The sequence below is a fragment of the Crotalus tigris genome, unplaced genomic scaffold (genome assembly GCF_016545835.1).
Source record: "Crotalus tigris isolate CLP2741 ecotype Arizona unplaced genomic scaffold, ASM1654583v1 scf7180000024427.8105951120:4207309, whole genome shotgun sequence".
NCBI classification, from domain to species: Eukaryota; Metazoa; Chordata; class Lepidosauria; order Squamata; family Viperidae; genus Crotalus; species Crotalus tigris.
The window spans coordinates 186,455-201,721 of NW_024100595.1; the positions used below are offsets into that span (position 1 = coordinate 186,455).

Genomic DNA, 15,267 nt, shown 5'->3' on the forward strand with positions numbered 1-15,267 from the left:
AGTTTTTGCTGACTGCCTCTTTTTAGGGAAAGTTAGATAATGGAATTGTATGCAGTATATTCAACAGTTTGGATATAGCGTCTTCTTCCAATTAGACATTTTCTATTATAACATATTTTATTTCATAAACTTTTATCTATTTCCATGGTTGCTTATGTTATTTCGAAACAAGGATTTTTAATTATTCTACAGGGTTACCACTGTGATAAGCAAGGAAGAGCAGAACAGTTTCCAACAATAGGATTCACAGACTGTACCACTGATGGTGCAATGATTAGAATGCAGTATTGCAGGCTAATTCTGACCACAGTCTTGTGGTTGATCATGACTGATTCAAGGTTGATTCAGCCTTCCATCCTTCTGAGGTCACCTGATTGTTGGGGGTAATATGCTGACACTAAAAACTGTCCAGAGAGTACTGTAAAGCATCATGGAGTAGTACACAAATCTAAGCGACATTACTATTGGTATTTAGTCACTGTCCTCTATCCAATAAACTCCAGTCTGAGTCAGAGTTTATTATTTAACATTTTAATATCAGGTGTCACAATGTTTTAAATTTCAGTGGGATATCGAAATTTATTGAAATAGGAAGCAACACCTTCCTATTGTTCAAATAAATAAAATGAAGTTATCGTTGCAATAGTGAAATTTTGGATTAACTTGTTACTTCATATAGCTGAATAAATGGAATCATTTATAGATTCTTGGAAGTTTTTTTTGTTTTTAATAAGAGAAGCAAACCTCCTCTACCAAACGTAAAATATGTTCCTTCATTCTCACAGATCCTACTATAAATGTTTTTCCATAGATAAAAAGATTAATGATTTTTTTAAAAAAATATTTTAGATTGAGTAACACTTTTATTTGTATTTGTAACATCCATACATACATTAAAAACAAAGTTAACACATACTATAAAAATGCTTTCCCATTACTCTAAGTTTCAAAAGTACATTGAAAGTACTGCTGGTTTTAAAGAAGGTATTAAATTCAAATAGGTCCCAGGGCTAATGGAAGCAATTTGTGCACCAACCCAAACTGACTGGCCTACTTTTCAAAATACAGATATGATAATCTCATGATTTTAAAAGGACATTTAAATTGAAAGACTGTGAATATAGTATATAATTATACCAATAGCACCCTTTAACTTGTCAGCTTGTAAATCTAAATGGCTATCAATCATTTCTAAAGAGGAAATAAACCTTAAAATTCTTTGATTGACTGTGCTTACTTTTTATGTATTCTTTTTTTAAAAAAAAGAAATGGAAAAAACGGATTAAAGTGGCCAGAAATCCATTTACAAAAATACATTATTTTACATAGGTGACTAAAAAGCCAGTAATTATTCTTCCCAAAGAAAGTACTTTCCCTCACTTACGTATTTTAAGTTGTAAGGAAGTTCAAATAAGTTTTTTATTAAAATATTTTTCTAAACGAAATGCTTATTGAAGTAACTAATATAATACCATTTTCATTTAAGGTAATGCAATCATTTTTGCAAATATGAGATTTAAGCCATTTTCTCCTATCTAAACAATAAACTTTCAACCTGTCTCTTGTGTGAATTAACTAAAATTATACCCAGGTGCACAAAACCTGTCTGTCTATGCTCATGTATGAGTTAAAGCATAATATTTATTATTCTTTCCATTTTATGAATTACTATTTAAACCCTTGAGGAAGAACTTTCTTTGAATGCAGTCAGGCTTAGAAACTCTTTATGCAATGTATTTAAAATTGTGCCTTAAAAATTCCAAAACATTCCATACAATAATAAAATAAATAAAACTTTAGATGAATTTCTTTTACAATGCTTTAGAAATAAAGGTATTATGTATACAATGGAATGATCGTTTTCGTAATTGTGAACAGACAAAATGTATGTTCTGCTTTGAAGGATTCTCTTTCTTGTTTCAATATTTTGTAACAAGAAGGGCTGTTGATGTACCAGTAAAGTTTTCATTGTTGATTAAATGACTGATGCACAGGAAATAGAAACATCTATTTCAAGACACTTTCTCATCTTGCAGCCGAATGATTGACACTTGGTATCAGCAATTAAAAGAACCTGTTCAAATATCATAGCTTGGGAAACTCATTTAAATGTAATGGGAATAACCGAATTAGACACATTTCAATGTTATTATTTTAAGAAAAATAAACACACTATAGGAGAAATATTTTGGAAATATCTTAGAGCAAGTCCAGAAACAAAACAATGAAAGTTATATTCCAGGCATTCCTGATTTCATTTTTAATACCCATATCTATATTATTGAAAATGCACACAACCAAGGCATCAGATTAAAAAATACAAGCAAAAACTGTCTTTAAATGTGTGTATAGTAGTATAGATCAAGACAATGTTTTGAATTACATTACTAGATAGGTTGCTTCGTTGGTTGGGTTACACTGATTTATATGGCTGGCCATCTCACAACACTAACTGTGAGCAACATTCATAAAGCTAAACACACACATACATGTGATAAAGAATAATAGTGCCATCAAGACACACAGATATATTTCACCTCGGGCAAGTTAAGTGATCCCATAGATTCCCTTTCATGGTGCTTAGTGGCTGTCTGGCTCCTGATGGGGAACAATAGCTTCAATTCAATCTTGGTGCAATGGAGTGGCTATGGATTATATCCATGGGTTTACCATCTTTGGTCCTGGATGGGGAGGCATTGCCCCAGACATACCCTGTATATAATCTTGGAGTCGTTCTGGACTCGTGTCACTTGTAGCTAGAAGAGCCTTTGTTTAACTTCATCTTGTACACCAGTTACACCCTTTCCTGGATGAAGAAGCCCTTCTTTCACTCATACGCTGGTTATTTCTTGCATGAAAACTACAATGTGCTCTACAGTGCCATGAGCATGCATGATGCAAATGAGATGGTGCTAGTGCTCATATGATACTCTCTAGCGTCACTCTGTTTTTGTTGCATGATGCCCTGTTTTCACCATGCAGCATCCTGTTTATGTAGCAGCAGCGCTAGCATGAAGGGGGGTGAATGTGCACACATGTGTGCATGCATGAGTGGGGGTGAGTGCGCACACATGTGTGCATGCATACATGTGTGCACACCAGATGCAGCCCGGTGGCCAGTAGGCCACGGTCCAGTAGTGAGCTCTGGCCCACAGGTTGGGGACCCCTGGTTTAGCCCCAGAGGTGAAGCAGGCTGCCATTCTTCTGGCCTTCAGAAAGTGTGTTAAAACTTGGCTCTGTCAATTGGCATGTGGGTTGAAAAGTTATATGCAACCTTGGGAGTGATTGGTGTTGGAAGAATGTTCTCTCCACCTTTTTAAATCTTTAACTTTTAATATTTTAATCCCAGCCTTTTAAATTCTGTTCTTAACTTTGTTCTCATTTATGGTTTTTATACTATGATATCACTTTTATTGTAAATCACCCAGAGTTAATTAGATGATAAGGGCAATGTAGAAATATGATGAATGAATGAATGAATGAATGAATGAAATCTTTTTTTTTTTTTTTTTTTTTTTTTTTTTTTTTAGCCCTGGAGCTCACCCAGAATGGATGGGATCTAAAAATTGAGTGCTTTCATTTTCGTGTTTGGAAATTTAAGCAGTAACCTGGGAACTTTAAGTTTTGTTGATATTTGTTTCATTTCATTCTTTAAAACTCTAAAAGAGATCCTGGGTTCATCCACTTCTGAAGTATAGTATTTAGCTAGCACAGAAAAAAACTTTGCTACCTGGGGGTTGCAGAGTTGTATTCTCAACTAATCTATAAGGCGCAAACTTGGGGAAACTCATATTAAATATGCAAAGAACAAATAAAGCTCTGTACACACCATACTTTTTTCATGTTCTCTACCATATTTAATTCAGTGCATTAAATCTTAGCACTGTCACACTTCTAGTCAACTTGACTGGGGCAAAATATAACTTGTTTACCTGGCATACAACAATCCTAACAGCAAACATGCAAATTTTCTTTGAATTTTTACATACATATACACATAGGTACATATGCATATGCATATATGTACATATATCCTTGATATTTTTCCTTGTCCTTTTTGTTTAGGAAACATCTCAAAGAAGGCAATGACAAATCAATTCTTCTCTAGAAGTAATTGTTAGTCACTTATTAAACAAATTGATAATCGCCTCTTAAAATTAGTATACACTATTACTACCTGCACTGCTACCAACAGAATTGTGTGGCTGAGAACAGTTCAGCTATAAGAAACTTGTTTTTTAATCATTTTCAAACACTAAATAACACAGATCGTATATGAAGGAAAGCAACCTAATTCACAGCCTAAATTCTTAGCAATGCATTTGCTTAACCAAAAATACAGAAAATCATCAAAATCCACTTTGCACACATATTCTCAAGTGAAAACATATATTCTGAGAATCTCCTGTCTAAAGAACAGTTTTAATACAGCCTTAATTTTTTTAAAAAAACAACAACCACTACAAAGATAATTTATTATATATAAATCAGAATGGATGATGTATCATGAATAAATCCAGTAGGTTCATCACCTGCCTGGATTATTACAATTGTATGAAAATGACCAAAGTATCCATTAAAAAGGTTTTTTAATTAATATTTGAAGCGGAAAATATTGAAGTAATCTATCACCTCTAGTTCCCTACAATTTTTTAAAAATATAACATCTGAGACCTTAATATTAAGATGTATAAATACAACATTTGTTTTTAAATAAATAGGTTTCAATTTATGAATAGATAGCAATTCTGATTAATTTACCATGATTTTATATTATAAAGAATTTTGTCCTGTTTTTGTTTGCACCTAACTCTTCCTATCTTTCAAAATATGCAAGTTTACTTCTGGACTTAATGATGATTAAAACAAGTGCAGGGCTTCTTCAAGTGGCTACATGCTTCTACTTCACCTTCTGTGGTTGCAAGATATAATCATATTGAAAAAAGATAAGCATTGTAATATTAATCATGTCTTCAGCAATCAGCTAGGAAAATGACAAAGTATTGTTTAGCTATTTATATAGAACATAGAATGTGCACATAGCTGGTTGTTGTGCAAAATTAACTTTAAACACACATACAAACATACTTTGCTGATTGTAATGGAGCCTTATCAAACCAATAATCCCCTGACAAACAGGCCTCAAGAACATGTTTAAACTCAACTGCTACTGCTTCATTCCACAATCTTGTACAGTTTACTGATTTGAAAAGAAGAACTTCTGGACATTGGTATATATTTAATATTTGGAAGCAACCAGCAGGAGAAGGAATGACAACATTATTACCCTGAGAGTGATTAACAGGTACATTTAAATTAGTTTACATTTTAAAAAAAAACTTGCCTTTTGTTGTAGGGGAATAAATGTGAAATTCTGGAGCTTCTGGTAGCCTCTGGATTCAGCACCAGCAATAACACTCACCCTGGTAATTGACCAGCTGATCTCCTCAACAGTTTTAACAATAACTGTTATTGGGAGAAGGAAATCATAGCAACCTGCCTGATAAACATGTTTCCTTGCCCTCACACCCTAGTGAGCACCGTGACACTCTACTTTTATCATCCAGGGTGTGCTCAGAATGAGCTTAGAACAGCAATTGCCAGGAATAGGCAGGCGATAAACGGCATTGATTTAACACATCTTGTTTTCAATCATGCTCGGATTTTCTGAGCACGCATTTTTCCTGTACTTCAGCTTGTAGCTTTTATCGGATGAGCTGATCCCTTTTCACTGGAAAATGAAAAGGTCGCACAATAAGACACGGTTACTGGAACTCCAACACGCATCGGAGAAAGTATTTTAGATAAATACTGGCAGACCTACTGAAGCTGAATTTCAACATCACAATTGCTTAACAACAATACTTATTACTCTCCCAGAACAAGCCTACAAGCATCTTATGCCTGACAGCAGGGAAGGGCACAAGTTAGAAAACCTTTTCTAAGACTCTTTAAAGACTAAATGCTCCTTTAACTGGATTAACCAACCCAATTGTAGTAACCAATGAAGGTTTGTTTACAAAATGTCCATAAATTCAGAGAGGTTTGTTTATAAATGTCCATAAATTCAGAGAAAGCTAACTTTTTTTTCAGCTGTATTCACAAGCCCATTTCCCTTTGCCCCTATATACTGGGAGAATAAAATGGGTTAAGCTACTTTTTATTTTGTAGAAATTGAACCTAGGTAGTGATCAGCTATGAATGCTTAGGTAAAAAGTATTCTCTAAGGCAGAAATTGAAGCATGCTTTTTGGTAATTAACACTGCTGATTTATTTAGAATCAGACAGCAAATCACTTATAGAACTTTCCTTACCAGGTTATGATTTCTAACATCTGGTTAGCATCATCTATTTTAATTACCTGAAACTTTCCCATCTACAGGATATCAAGCAAATCTCCTTCCTATCTGGGAAGAAGGGCTAAAGAATTTCTCCAATTACTTGCTGCAAGCCAGGTTACTCTTCTAAGTTAGCCTCAGAATCTTTCAAGAGAAACCTATAGAAAAAGCAAGTCAGTTCCCACAAGGATAGAAACCATGCATTGTACTGATAGGATCAGAGAGACAGCAAAACATGAACAAAATGGTAAATGGTTAAGGATGCATCTGTCTGGTTTTCTATATTCTGTGGTTTTATTCAGATAATTCAGGGTCTAGACTCACTGATGCAGCTGCAGCACTCAGAATACAAATCAGTCTCTGATCATTTGCTTACTCTGTGATTCAATCTAACTGGATTAACCAACCCAATTGTAGTAACCAATGAAGGTTTGTTTACAAAAGTCCTTGACATCATGTAATGTACTGCCCTAATATTATAATCAAAATCAAAATAATAAATACAACAGACTAAAATCTTTCAAAGTATAAGGAAACAAGAGTTCCTTGCTAGATCTGATGATGCATAACAAAATCCTCTAGTCAACAGCAACAACCAGCAAGGTCAATAGAATTCCCATCTCTCATTTAACAGATGTAACCTAGGGCACATCTACTTATATGGAAGGAAGGTAACTTATTCACTCATTCATCTTTGTGTCCTCAGCAAATGTCTGATGGCCCAATGCACTACTCAATCCACTATGTAGAAACTTCAAATACAACTTAACAAATAATATGGGTTGTCTTCTTAACTTGTGCTCCCTTCAAACAGGAGTTAAGATTGGATTGCAAGAGCAAAATATATCAATGTATCAATATGCCTGTAGTTTTGAAGAACAACAAGTAGAATAGAGTTGGGAAGTGCTTTAATCTTCCCAAATATTTATTTTCCATATCATCAACATTTACATGGTCACTATCCACTTTTTTTTTAAAATGGCTTAGCAGAGTGCTTGACTAAGTGGCAATGTGTTTAATCTGAAGGATGCTAATTTATTAGTTAAATTAATCTATGTGCTTGGTTAATGGATTGATCTGGGTTACAACATTAAACAAAATACAAAGCAGAAATTCATTTTAGAAATGTACACATATACTGAAGCAAAGTAATATCAATAGAACAACAGATATCTAACTGGGCACTTTATGAAAAGAAATATCTGTGCTTGGACAACACAACATCTTTTGCATTTAAATTTATTTATTTATTTATGAGACTTATATACCGCTTTAAGTGCAAGCACTCTCTAAGCGGTGTACACCAGTAAGCAATATATATATATATATTTGCATTTAAATTTGTTGGAGCATTTCAAACGAGAAGTAGTATGAGGACCACAATAAAATTGACTTCTAGTTTTAGAAGTTATCCCTAACTATAAAAAGTACATGCTTTAATTGATGTTACTATCAGAAATAGTTTGCAGTAAGCAGAAAACTGGAACAATAGTCTGATTTAAGATTCTAAGGATTTACCCAATAAACAGAATATAGGGAATCAGATTAACTTTCTGTGGGAAAAAATGGCAACAATGTTTTTGTTTTAAGGAGGCAAAGTCTCTGCATAACATTATAAATCAAATAATATTCTTGCTTTAACATCTTTGCTTCTACTACAGTATATGTTTGCAAAAATAGCAATGGCACTTGGGCCACCCCTCAGTACTTTAAGCATTATTTGCATATTGCCCTCAGCAATCTGGGTTCTTATTTTATTGACCTCAGAGCCCTCACAGAATTGAATTTCAGGCTATGGGCCGAGTTTGCCTGCAATACTACACTTTAACCACTGCGCCATCAGAGTTCATTCTTGTTGATAATTCCTGTACAATTGATATTTAAGGAAGTTCAGGACAGGAAGTTATTCAATCTAACCATATAGAATGATTAATTTTCTATGGCTTTCAGTATATTGGGTTTGGTAATGCAGCATTTTAAGAAGGGACATTCTTGTACTAAAAAGGTGACTCATGGAAAATGTCTCTGAGATATTTTATATTCATTTATACTTACAGCCTTCAGGGAAAAGATTTAAAGTTAAAATATGATCTATGAATACATAAACTAGGTTGTTCCTATTTAAACCTAGAGCAACTTAAAATCAAAAACTAGACTTAACTTTGGCTCAAGTCAATGAGAGCTATGTCACTGCATAAAGCGTGAATTTAAGGAGCTTCATAATTCTGCTAGACAGTAGCCTATTTCATTGGCTAATTTTAATGCATTCTAGACTCTGAGCCAGAGAGATAATTTACATAAGATATCCATCATCCAATGGCCACAGAATGAAAAATGATGTATGTGTCAATGGATCAGACAGAGAGAACATCTGTATTAGCTTGCATCATCTCAAAAGTGTGAAAAGTGAAGGAAAATCTATCACAAAATTGTAAAATGTTCAAAGATTGAAGGATAATTGCATTCCACCTCACTCTTATCAAATGTGAATGAACAAACTTCTCTCCATCTTTCATTTGAACATGGCATAATTAAACTATGCAATAGTATAGTTATAGTTATACTATTACACTTAGTTTCTGCAAACTAAGATTTATCATATCAAAACTTATTGAATGAAAGCAATTTTTTCAAAACTGCTAAAATAGGTAGTTCCAACAAAACCCTTCATTTAGGCTTAGTGAACAAATGGACATCAGAAATATAAAGATGGTCTTTGACTTATTGCATTTTGTTTAGTAGTTCAAAGTTACAATGGCATTGAAAAAAATAACTTGTGACCATTTTATACACTTACGACGGTTGAAGCATCCCCATAGTTATGTGATCAAAATTCAGATGCTTGGCAACTGACTCATATATATGACAGCTGCAGTGTCCCGGAATTATGTGATCATGTGACCTTCTAACTAACAAAATCAATGGGGAAGCCAGATTCCAGGTAGTAACAGCCATGTTACTAACTTAACAAGTACAGTGATTCACTTAATAACTGTGGCAAGAAAGGAAGTAAAAAAATGGGGCAACCAAACGTTGATCACTACCACCTGTGCATGCTGTAAACATTGTGGGGAGTTTCCCTGGCAGAGTGAGCTGTGACTGCGGGGTGTTGATTATCTCATAGTTTCTGCTGCTGCTTGGAGCCGGGGAGTTCTTTCCACACACCCCTCTTGTTTCTCAAACGACTGCTACGGACTATTGACTATTATTGCTATGACTTCCTGAGGCTGTTAAGTACTGTTATGCCCTGACCACTATGGCTAGGGGTTGGTCACCTTTGTTCCTGCAACCCCCCCCCTTTGATGATGAGAATTTGCCATCTCTTCACTCCGCGTGTGCTCCCGCTGAAACTGGACATTCTGTCAATGCCTTGAGAGCTCAGCTGTTAAGCTGGACTAAAGGGGGAGGATTAGGAGAGCCTGTGCTTTAGCGGCCTCCGAGGGGGTAATGCTACACTAGTAAAAACCATAACAAATGAACATCTGCAATAAAAGCCGACTTTGAGTAGCAAAGGTTCTGTAATGCTTTGTTACAGAAATCTCCAGAAGAGGCTGTCTTCAGAAATGTTTTTTTTTTTCCTTCTGAAGAACGGAAACTCAGATTGTGTAATTTAGTTATCCTTTCCATCTTTATGTATGCTCCTTTCTAACATAGCAGCTATTAGCAAATCTTTCCAAAGAATGAAGACAATTACAATAATTTCAACCCTCAGAAAAACTTTGGGAGATAATATAAGAGTTGTCATAGAGAAGGGACAATACATATCTTGGATAAGGAAGATATTATAGACATAAAATGATTGTTAATTATGCAAATAGTAATACAATAACTTTAAAAAAAATCCTATGAGCTGGAATGCTGACAAACATGAAAATTTATCAGAAAATTATTTCCTCATTTTGATACTTATTGTGAAATTCAACATACGTGCTTATAGAAACATTGGCAGTATTGCTTCCTCTGTTAACCTCTAGAGAAAATACCAGATTTATGGCAGAGTTTTCATGGCTCTATATTGCAAATAAAGTGTAATTTGATTAAATGTACATTAAACTGATTTATCTAAAACATACATGGTAAGAAATGTATGTTACTTGACTCTGATTTTAATTCGAAAACAGAATCAAAGGATGGATTTGCAATCTAAGAAAGAATGACATTTATTTGTAAAAACAAGAGATAATATTCCTGAGGCACAAATAACTTACAGACCTATTTTCCAATACTTTCAACTATATCCCACAATACTTTACAACTAAAAATAAGATGGCATTCTTTAAAAAAAATGTATGTCAAGCTGTGAATACTATGATGTTACCAACATGTTTTGTCTCCCCCCCTTTTTTTAGCCATTTTGTTTTGCAGTGGACGCTTATAGTACTGAACCAATTAAACAAACATTGGAGCTTCTCTATTTTGAATGTGTCAGCAGCTAAGCAATCAAACTTCTCAGCCTTTTCTGGTTGGAAGCAGATGTGATAGTTGGATTACAGGTGCTACACCAGCACATGGTAGCACAGAACTGCAACGTGCAATGCAATACAGAACCAATGTGCTGGACTGTGTCCTTATCATAACAGTTCCTACTCATTTACAATGGTACCCTTATTCACTCACAAACTTGCAACATTTTGCCAGCTTTAGGTTAAAGAGGTAACTTTCAGAGTTTGCAGAGTTTGCTTATGATTGTATTGATGCAATAGGAAGAATAAAGAACTCTATGCTTAGCTAAAAAAAAAAAAAGACAGTGTAGCTGTAGCTGACCTAAAAAAATACATCTTCTACAATATCTACCTAGGAACAATCATTCAATATAGCCAAATTTATTGGCAATTTTTTAAGGAATAGTGCCAAAGAAATGAAGAGGCCAAGAAGAAGGAAGGAAGGGAGCAGGATGTGTGGGGGTGGGAAGTAAGATTTTTCTCTTAGTTCATTAACCACCTCCAGTTTAATACACCCAGGTTGGAACCCCAAGCCCTTGTCTGTCTGTCTGTCTGTCTGTCTGTCTGTCTGTCTGTCTGTCTGTCTGTCAAGGCAGGGATCTGACAGGCACCAGAGGAGATATCTGTGGGTATATTAGAACTTTTGAGTGGCGGGTTGTGGATTCCAAATTTACATATATGAACAAATTTATTCTAAAAGACTTCCACTATGTATTTTACCCAGCCCAGCAAAAGTACTGCTTACATCTCCTTGAAAAATCAAAATGTACATTGAAATGTTTGGTGTGAATTGAGCACACATTTCTTCAATGTTCCCAAACTTAATTTTCATAGTAGTTAGTGGCAGTTCAGATAAGGCATTTCAAGAAATCTGGTGTTTTTAGGCATGTCTTATTTTTAGGAATGGCTTGGAAAAACTTTGGTAATTCTATATACTATGCCAGCATTAAAGTACAACAGATGTAACAAAGAAGTCATGCTTTGGCATATATTCTTCATTTCAGAAAGAAGGGAACAAAAAATAAATCTCAGAAACAAATAGTAATATGACTAGGCACCTGAGAAATATAATACATAATACATAGGAGAGAGGACTCAAAGGAGATTATAGGACGGCCACATTGATATGATAACAAGGTGAATGTTTATGCCACCTTTCTAATTGCTCAGGTTAAGCAAAGAAGATACAGACTAAAGAAGAGAAGCATTTGTGTAGTCACAATGATAGCAGTTAACAGCAGACACTGTTGATGGAAAGCCAGACCATTCCATGATAAAAACTTGGACACCCCCCCCCCACTCTCTTCTAGCTTTGCAAGATTCTTGTAATGAGGCATTGCTATCTCCAGAATAATGAGCTAAGGAATGCAGTTCCAATTTCAGGTGTGATTTCACACACTAAAGAATCAGATCAATACAACCAGCAGCAGGTCGTTCAATACCTCCTGAATTATTGCTTCATTTTTCTTCTTATTATAGATGAGTTGTGTTATCATTTTCCTCAAATCAATATTTTACAACCTTTTTATCCGTTTCTCCATAAATTTTGTGATTACTTTAAATTGGGAATTCCGGTACACTAAATAAGATGCAGTATCTGAAAAGTAGTGAGTGTACTAGCCTTCCCCCCCCTTTTTTTTCTTTCCTACTTAACAACAAAAACACCATGTCAGGGTGAAAGGAGAAGGTTTATAAGACTATGATTGGAAAGATTTTCATTCAACTTGAAAGCTTATTGGCTTTTCCATATGGAAATAGCTTCTGTACATTTTTTTTAAAAGGATGTTTTTTAGAATATTGTGTTTAAAACAGAGAACGCAGACCTACATGACATGCCTCTGAAATTTAATGCCAAGCAAACTTTGCCTTGGAATCACCACCATACATGATCTCACTTAAACAGCCAACATAATTCACTGAAATAGTTTCTTATTTAGAAGATAATTCAGTGCACCTTTGAATGATTTAATTAGCTTCCAGAGCTGTCTCCTGCTAAGTGTTTAAAGTGTCTGCAAATCAAATCATGTTAACTCATCTGCTGCAAAACTCTTAGAGTGCCTTCTCAGACATTAATGGAAGCTACTCATTGGAGAAGAAGCAACGTAAGTTAATTACTGAGTGATTTGGATGTTGCACTGAAACCCATACCAAGGGTATGGAGGTTATTCATTCCTAGCCTTTCACAAGTTGGTAAATGTAACAATCCTCTAAAGTCTATAATTCATATGCTACTAAATTCTTCTTGTCATTACCTTTACCTAGGAGAGAGAGTGTTTGAAATGGCAACAATTTAGGTAAATAAAATGGGCAAAATGCATCCAAAATCCAGGACCCATGATGCCTAAGGAATGAAATTTGGGAAAGTTGTGGATGCTCCAGGCTGTTGCTATGGTTGGGCTGCTGCTAGGGCAATTTGCAACCTCTATCTAATATACTCCTCAGTTTATATAACAATGATGATGCTGTTGCATATGAATCCAGGAAGAACATCAAACAATGCAACTGCCTTTTCAAATGGCATCTTTTGGTGCTGAAGAAGTCCTTCCAACAAAAAATGGAGTCCTTCTGTGATTAATGAGCTGTGGTGGCATGGTGGTTAGAATGCAGTACTACAGACTAATTTTACTGACTGCCAGGAGTTTGATCCTAAAGTTTGGCTCAGCCTTCCCTCCTTTGCAAGGTCGGTAAAATGAGAACTCATTGTTGTGGGCAATATGCTGACTCTATATTTAGAGAGAGCTGTAACTATGAATCGGTATATAAATCTAAGGGCTATTGTTATTATCCAAGGGCAAATCCATCATTTCATCGGACATGTAATGCCAGATAACAACCAGCAAGCCAAATTTATTCAAATTTACTTCATGGATGCTCAAGGCAGCATGTAATTGAGAATGGGTATACAATGATGGAATTCAACATGAGATTGGTTAAATTATTGAAGAAACATACAGACAATGAAATCCATACACTCTATTCCTTTGACTAGCAAAAAACCAAAAACAAATTCAAGACATGCCAGAAACTTCCATTACCATTGATACTGACTGGAGATCAACATTTGAACATGAAAGTAGATTTAATGCACAAATTGCCAATGAGGACATCATTATACCAAACAATACTGAAACTGAACCAACATTATGGCACATTATATTGAAAGAAGGAGGAGATGGTTTGCAAATAATTTCAGAATCCCATCACTCTCATGACAGCTTTCAATACATACTTTTCTTTCCTCTTGAAAATGATGGCTGGCATCATCAGTTCCAAGTGATGAACAAGAACTAACAGCAATGCATTAATGCATATTGAATAATGAACCATACTAATGAGTTTAATAACCTTCTAAGAGGTTCCAACAATACATTGTTGATATGTCTGCTAAGATTAAATGCAAGAGGCTGAGTTACAACTAAATGAAACAAGCAATCTTGAGATCAACAACATATAGAACCCTGACTGATGTATTGATTGATGATAATGATTTTAGAAACATTGGAAAGTGCATCTTCCTCTCTTCAACATTTGTTGGTGAAACAATATATGATGGAATGATGTCAAGATGCCATGATATACTGTATATATGGAAATATGTCCACGCTTGATTTCTCATTATGATGACAAGCAATCCATGAGAATTGGATTTGAAATCAATCCATGACAATTATGGAGCCAGCTCAAGAAAGCGGTGCCTAAAGATTTCTTACAAATCAAGAGAGAAATTTGGAAAAACATTTGAAGAATATAACTTGCCAAAACCAAAAAATGGTACAATTAGTCAAAATAGTGGCAATCAGGAATTATTGCATGAAATGCAATACAACAGAGACAGGAATTTATATTACACAATGAGACCCTTATTGAATAATGAGCAAAGTATATGATTGTGTGTAAGTGCTTGCAAAGCAAGTTTTCTTCAATAATTTTCATTGATGCACCAGGAGGTACAGGAAAGGCATTTGTTACCAACTTCATCCTTGCTAAAGTTAATGGAGATGGAGATGTTGCTATTGCTGTAACATCATCTGGTATTGCAACAACATTGATGTTTGGTGGTAGGACAGCACATTCACAATTCAAGATATCCATCACAGTGAATGAAAATACTGTTTGTAACATTGAAAGAAGCTCCAATATACAAATTTGCTTTGACATGTGGGATTATTGTCTGGGATGAAAACCCGAATGATTAGGAAGAAGAGCTTTGAATCCATAGATTGGACCCTTTTCAGTATGTGTGGCAAGAATGAGGCCTTTGGAGGGTTGCAGTGATTTCCATCAGCTTTTACAGTTGTGGAAAGAGAAAATGATGCTGAAGTGGAGAATTTATACATAAAATATATATATATATATATAAATGGAGGACTTTTGTCAAAATTTAACTAAAGAGAAAACGTGATTGAATGAGGAAAGGGAAGATATTATGTGTTCTTAAAAGATGTTGGATAATACAATATTCAGAAAATTCAAAATGAAGAAATAGA

The 15,267-nt window shown here is 34.8% G+C and overlaps 1 protein-coding gene across 6 annotated transcripts in view; it reads right to left on the bottom strand.

Annotated features, from left to right (window-relative positions):
* The window catches only part of EBF1 (EBF transcription factor 1), a 388,671-nt gene that overhangs the window by 38,510 nt on the left and 334,894 nt on the right, over positions 1–15,267 (bottom strand). The gene's annotated exons all lie outside the window — the stretch shown is intronic.